We start from the raw sequence: 8,112 nt of genomic DNA, 5'->3' as shown, positions 1-8,112 counted from the left end.
ATACTCCATTTTCAATGTGGAAGACATTGAAGGACCTCTACCAGAACAGTAGTGACCAGAGGAAATTGGTACTCAAGGATAAGCTTCGAAGAATCAAGATGGAGAAGGGCGATACTATTTCCACATATTTGAACAAGCTCATCACCTACAGAGATGAGCTTGGTAGTGTGGGAATAACTACTGCCAATGATGATATGGTGAGCCTCGCTCTCCTTGGCCTTCCAAAGAGTTAGAATAGCTACGAGGACTCTATGAATGGAAGGGAGAAACTGTCAGATTTGGAACAACTATCGTCAGATATGATGTAGGAGGAGATCAGGAGGAGCACATGAGATGGTTCTTCAGCCAAGGATGAGGATGAAGAAAATCTAGCTTTAGAGATTAAGACAAGGAAAGGGAAGGGGAAGGCTTCCCATTCCAAATCGAATTCTCCTCATGGAGGGAAGAAGGGTGACATGTCTAAAGTTAGATGCTTTAATTTTCATGAGATGGGACATTATGCGACTAATTTCCCATTGAAGAAGTCCAAGAAGGGATCCTCGAAAGGATCGGAAGGTGAGGCATTAGCCTCTCAGTTCGAAATGGACTTTACCCTCATCGCATGCATGGTGTCATTGATGATGGGTTGTGTTTGGTATCTTGAAAGTGGAGCCTCATTCCACATGACTGGTGATAAAAATTTATTCAGTACCTTGGAGAAGAAAGACCTCAAGATGTGCATATAGATGGGTGACGACGAAAGGTATAGTGTTTCAGGAGTGGGCACGGTTGCTTTTCAGAGGGAGCATGGAGCTCCTATCACCTTGACAGATGTGAAGTATGTGCTTGGACTGAAGAAGAACTTGGTATCAGTCGTGATGTTGGAGGACAAAGTCTAGGATGTTGTCTTTAGTAAGGGAAAGGTTTTCCTTAGACACATCACCACAAGACAGGTGAAACAGATCGGTTCATGAGTTAAGAACCTGTATGCTCTTAAGGTTCAAGATGCATGCAAAGCCTTGAGGAGCAAGGCTAATGTTAGAGACTTGGTGGTTGAGAGGGAGAGTAAATTACTTCTCAACATGCAGTCCCAGAAGAAGTATCAGACAATGGTGGAGGAGCCACAATTGGAGAAGCAGAGAGGAGACCGAGTGAAGAGATCCACTCATGCAGACACCTCCATTAGGGGGGAATTTTGATCCAAGTGGGTAGAGGAATCACATGCAGCCATACCTCTAGGTGTGAGGTGGGGCAATGTGAAGTGATAGTCCCAAGAAGGCTGAAATTGGGTAGGGTCCATTGAGAGGTTTTATCTCATGGATCGTACCTTGCTATGGGAGCCCAGAGTACAGAGTAGCGAGAGGAATCAGTGGGATTGATGCAGTCAAAGATCAAAGTGACAGAGGCTAGAGTAGTCAGATAATGAAGAGCACAGAGAAGGATTGACAACAGTGCAGAAAGGCAGAGTGAGCAGAAGCGCAAAGTTTTTAGTTGACAGAGGCAATAACAGTCAGAGACTTTGATGACAAATGCATCATATTGATTCAGGTTGAATGTTTTTTTGTTTCTAGAGTTTCTAGAGCAACAACTCTAGAGAGAGGTGTTGCATGCATAAAATTTCAAAGGTTCACGATCAGGATCGAGTTGAATTCCTTTCTTGTTGAGAGGGAGTGTTGAAAATATCAACAAGAAATGATAAAAATAGAATCCAAAATATTCCAATTTTAATTTGTCCTTGAATTAAAATTGTGAATTAAAATTCGAATTTAGTCTCACCAGCGACTTGAAAATAATTAATTAATTCATTATGGATTAATTAGTTGGAGAAATTCAAGTTAGAAGTCTTTCTGAAGTCATTGAACAGTTATCCCTTAAATTAAGGAGATTATCCCTTAATTAAGGAGATAAGGTTCAGTTATATTTGAGTTTTAATTAGTTAGCTCAACTTACTGAGTTAAATCCAGTTAAATTAGTTCCAAACAGTTTGCGGAACTAATTATGAGTTATTAGTCAGTTGATGCATGCATGCACTTAACAAGTGTACTCTAGTTAACTGAAGATTCTCTCATCATAAACTCATGCATGTATATTCTGAGAAATACCCAGTTGAGCTAAATGTCAAGGAGAGTGTATTATCAATTGCATGTGTTTTCCTATAAAGGAAACTCATGCATGCAGTCAAGGAAATGTTCCTTGAGGATTGCGCAGTTTCACAGTGTGTGATAGCAGTGTTCCACTTGGTTGAAGGTGAATCATCCCAGAGGAACATCGCAAGGAAATAGGAACTTGGAGGGTAGAGAGGAAGGCTTGTGAGAAGCTTTGATTGCCTGCGAGCATCTGTGAGGATTGTACTGAGAGCTAGCTAGCTGTGAGAGCTAAGGATTTGTATAATTCCTATGTATTTCCACCTTGTATGATAATATAGATAGTGGGGTTTTTAGCTGAGGCTTTCCCCGAGGTATTTTCATGTGTATTGTGTAGTGATTCTTCTTCTTCTGGTTATATGTGTTCAACTCGATCTTTAAGCTTCTGCAAAACTTTGATAGTAGAAGTAGGTTATAGTATTCTGCTTTGATTTACATTCCATTATCGGATTAACCTACATACAGATTTTCTACATGGTTGTAGAGAGATAGATCTGTAGAGAAATTTCTACATGGTATGAGAGCTAGATTTGTAGAGAATTTTCTACACTGGGAAACAAGCTACATCAATGTTTTACTCACGTTTTCCATGAAACAGGGGAAAAACTTTTTGTTGGAACTAATGACCAAAGAGAAGAAATTAATAGTCTTGAAAGTTACAACAAATTCCTTTGTGTTTTCAATTATCCTTTAAAACACAATTCAAAGATCATTAATGCTAAAAACTTAGAATTGAAAAGTCTACATGGATAACCCATTTCAAGAGTGAGCATTAAAATCTTAATTGTGTTTAATTCAATTCACATTCTCATCTTGTTCATCAAGTTTCCCCATACTGCTTTAGCAACTCCTCTTTGTTGTGGAGGAACTTACAAAGATATTCAAAGTCCATAATCGAGGTTCACATAACATTGGGTTTCTGAGGTGGTCTAGTGTCCTGGCTTCTTGTGGTTTTTTATGGAGAACTTTCATTATAGAGGCCACATTTGTCCTCTGTTTTGTGTCTTTTAGCTCCTGGTTTGATATATAAACTTAAATTACCTCATCTTATTGTTTCGCTTAACATGCACTACTTCACCATTTTCAAATTCTACAACATTCATTTCTAGCAATGCCTCCTCTCTTATCACTGGTGTTGATAGTCATCTTAGAGGTGGGGTTTTCTCTTTATCTGAGGTCATGACCAATTTTAGGGTGCATTATAATAGATTTCTAAATAAAGACAAAACAAATGAACTATTTAAGATATATACAGGTCCCTCAATATTTTAGTCAGGTCACTATGCTTTTACATAGATGTCTGATGAATAGTGTCAAAAGTTATGTTCTGTTTCTATATTTAACAATTTTATTTTTTATTTTTATTTTTATTTTTATTTTTATTTTTTGATTATTTTATTATTATTATTATTATTTATTTATTTATTTATTTATTATTATTATATATTTATATTTTTATTTATTATTTATTATTATATATATATATATATATATATATATATATATATATATATATATATATATATATATATTATTTTTCCTGCTATACGAGATGTAAAGTCTGCAACTGAAATGGAGTCCTTGCATAGGATAGTGTTTGAATGATCAAATTCTAAAACAATTCTTGTACCATGTTTGGAAGATTTTTTTCATGAACAACAGAGAAAGCTTGCCCGGATAGAACAGTTTAGGACATGGTGTTTGGAAAAGATTGCAAAAGACTAGAGACTCCATTCTTTTGAGAGAACTTTTGAATGTTATGCATGAAACAAAATGATGAAATCGAGTGTAGAACTTATTTTAAGGAAATAGTTTTAAGCTGAGGCATTGCCTTTCGACAGTTGCAAGATGAGAGAAGACTATTCTATAGAAATGGACATAGAAGTTTTACCATCAACATGGATGGAAGAGTTAGAAAAGGCAGCAGATAAGCAGTTCAATATAGACCAACTGGGTTCAGATCAAGATATGTTAGAAAAGGTTTCAATAGTGCAGAATCTAGTCAATTTGTAACCATAAAAATCTCATCATTATATGCAAATGTATCATTCTAGTCAACTCATTGTTGCAATGCTACTGACAAAATACTCATCTAAGCAAATACTCATCTCATTTCTCAACGCAGATTTCAGTTACAGGTTTCTTTCTTGGTCTTGGAATTAACATTATCTATAATTGACAAACCCACCCAACCACCCCCGTTCCCTGTCTCACTCCCTGCTTAAGGCAGGGACTAGATGCCATGCAACTCATCTTGTTTTGTATGTAATTGAGACAAATGAGATGCATGCAAAGATGGCATTTATATTACTCTTTTTCTTGTTTTTGTGCCAAGTGGTACCTATAAATTGATGTTTTTGTGCACTTTTCCGTCACTAAAATGCATAAAATGGTTTTAAACAAAATCTCTTTTTGTAATTTCTTTAAAGAGTAGTTTATTTAAGAAATGGTATGATTTTTAAAATATTTTATTTTTTTCCTTGAGTTTAAAGTTATATAAAATTTTATAAAATTATAAAATTGGGTCGTATAATTTGTAAGTGATTAAAAAATGTTTAATACATTTTTTAAGGTGTTGAATCTATTTGTATTTGAAAAACTCAATTTAAATATAAAGTAAACACAATTTCACTCAAAATTATATTTTTCTATTTAAACCAAAACAATTAAAATTTTGATTAATAAAATTTTTCTATTCATTTAACATCGAAGATATATCTTTAATTTCATATTTAATTAATCACATCATTATTGTTTGGTTTGAACATCTAATGTGGTGAACCACATTAAATGATTCAAAACATCAATCAAATAATAATGATGTGATTAATCAAAATAACATTCTTAAAAATAAAGATATATGTGAAATTCAATACTAAAAATTTAAATCAAAGTATTATTAATTATCATTAATTCTCACATTAATTTATAAAATAATTAATATTATTGAAAGTATTATTAATATCATTAATTCTCACTTTAATTTTATAAAATGATTAATATTTTTTTATTTTCACAACAATTTTATCAAAATAATTAACGGGTTATTAAATTTTTATGGTTAAAGGTAGACATAGTATATGCATGGTTTAAAATGGTTGGCAAGGAATATAAAAATAAGAATATTTGAGGAATTTTCAAAATTTTTGAGATATGGAATAATTGTGATTTTTAAACTTTGTCATGGAATTATATCAAATGTCTTTATTTTTATTTAATTTTTTCATACATAGTTTTATATAAAAATTAAAATATTTTAAACAAATTTCATCTTAAAAATGGATATTATCATTAATATAAAAGATGAATAAATTAATAAATTTATTAATATTAAAATTTACATTCATATATATATAAAATTAAATAAAGTTATAAGACACTATGAAAAATCAAATAATAAATTATTTTATATTTATAAATTATATTTTCATTAAAATTAAATAAGTATATATTTTAAATGTTTATAACAAAATTCAATATTTGAATTGATATTAAAAACAATAATCAACTAGCATCATTCAAGGTAACATTCCTTCACTCCTGACTTACAAATATGGCTTCTCTCTTCACCATCTCATATGAATGGAAACACACAACATGAAGCCATAATCTCTACAAATGTTACCTAAGTTGTTATTACTTTCAAGTTGTAGTTACCTTGAGAATTTATGGGAGAAAATCAATTATTTACCTTTAGGAGCCCCTTAACTTTAACAATGAGTCTTACAAAACTCTTTTCAAGTACCAAAAAATAAATCTTATTTCTCAAGATGTTTCATTTACCAATTGAAACTACCAACTGAAACAAATGCAATATTTGTGAGATTAATTTATTTTTAAAAATAATTAACTCATTGTTGTAGGTGAAAGTCATAATTCTAAAGTTGTATAGATGATAGGTCTTAAACATTTTCACAAGGCTAGCTCATCAAACCTCACATTATTGCTCTATTACCAATGAGCATCCATAACCCTCATGGAGTTGCCTCAACACCACAAGCCTTACTCCACTTACAACGAGTATCCATTTCTCAACAAAGATATTTCCAATTCCCATGATGGCATGATCTTCTTCTCCCGATTCTTTATCACTGAGTATTTGAATTAATAATTATTCGATGGGAGATGAAAACATCATTTAAAAGTAATAGGAATGGAACCTATGTTAGAGGGTTGAATTGTAAGCTTAGGTAATAGGAATATCTCTTGAAATTTAGACTCATAATAATGGATGTCACCTCTAATCAAGTTTAGATGTCCTTAATGTGAGTGGAGTGGAATCTTCAAAACAAAAGATTCATGACCAACACTCAAAGTTTCAAAATCATTCAAGCCTTAGTTTTCCAAAGAGGTTTACATTACACCATTGTTCTTGAATGATTAAAGTGTCGTTTTAGATTTCTTAGTTCCATAGACTAGTGCCTTGAACATCTATCACTAAGAGTTTTGTGACTTATATTTAGTAAGTTAAATATTATTTTAATATGTTAGAAGAAAACAAAATATTATCATCTTGGTTTTCCTTGGTATGCCACTACGAAAACTAGACCAATGGAAAATCCTTGAGTTCTTCAAAAATTGTACACAAGAATTCAAAAATATATTAGGAGGTGTTGAAAGTTTGGTCCTAATACCTTCACTAACTAGTTTGGAAACTAAAATAGACAAATAAGTATAAAACCTAGAGATTAAACTATAAAAAAGACACTAGATCATGTTGAAGGAGATGAGTTAGAGGGGACCACTTTAATGGGCTCTTTTCCTCTGCTAGGAGTGTTGGTCAGCTCAAGAGTGAGGTCAAGTTGATCTTATATCCTCTATATGTGGCAGTTTAGAGATTTCATGAAAATTTGGATCTCATCCAAATACTATAATAATCTCTTCTTTTGCTTCATTGAAATCCAACAAAACTCTTCCGACCAATGTCTTCATCTACCAACAGAGGTAAAATATTTGCATATATTGGTTGTATATGCCATGAGAATGCTTAGTATCAAGGACCCAGTCAACCAATTCTCCTACAATGTTTGTATTTGATAAGAAATCCTATTCTAATCTAATATTTCTCTCTTCCTCTACTATGTTGGCTTGAATTTCAAGCGACATCTAGGAATGATACTAGTTGGATGAAGCTTGTTCCCACTATGAAGCATTTGAGGTTAGTCAAGCTTCATAGGAGGCCACGTGTGACACTCTATCTTGGCATGATGAGTGCCCTAGACCTGAAATCAAATTGAAAAAGTAGCATTGGGGTAGCAAGAGTGGAAACGTTATGGAAAGGAAAGTTTAAAGGGGCGCCATAAAAGGAGTGAATAATGTAGAGTGTACAAGGATGGATCCACTAATGATACATTGTAGGATCATGAAGTCTCACAAAATAGGAAGGGGAACTAGAGGAAAGGCACTAGAGAAGAGGATTAGATGCAAGGCATCTCACAACTTCAACTCAATTCTTAAAGGACTGTAGGAGGAAACAACTAGGCTGAATGGAAACCAAAACACTAAATCCTAGAGGTCTCCTTGTCGAGGAAAACCATTCAAGTATCAAAACCATTATAGAGCAGAGAAATTATAGTTCAAAAATGCTAAGGAAATTCATGGAAACAAGTAGGGGAAAGGATGGATTTAATCCAACAACATGGTAATTGTAATGAATGCACGAGAGATGACAAAAATTCATAATGAAATGTCTTAGATGTCCCGTCACCACTTGGTGGCACTCAAATCGATGTCAAAGGGTGGATTACTAGCAAGTCCTCTCACATTAGTGCTCAAAGGGACGAATGACATTCCCCCCCCCATGCATCATGCTCATTCCCACCCCATACAGAGGGTAGATATTGGTTTTTCTAATTTGGTTACAATCTTCCTCCAAATCAGAGATTGGGAGGTTTTCCCAAGTTTTTACTAATGGATTTGAGGATAATTGGTATCCTTAATTAGGAAGTTTGTCCACTAGATTGTCACCTAATCTCCTAATGTGTTAGGG

Source organism: Pinus tabuliformis, chromosome 8 (genome assembly GCF_031772625.1).
Source record: "Pinus tabuliformis cultivar Carrire ecotype Pingquan chromosome 8, CPIR1, whole genome shotgun sequence".
Taxonomy (NCBI): Eukaryota; Viridiplantae; Streptophyta; class Pinopsida; order Pinales; family Pinaceae; genus Pinus; species Pinus tabuliformis.
Note: the sequence above shows the minus strand (reverse complement) of the source record.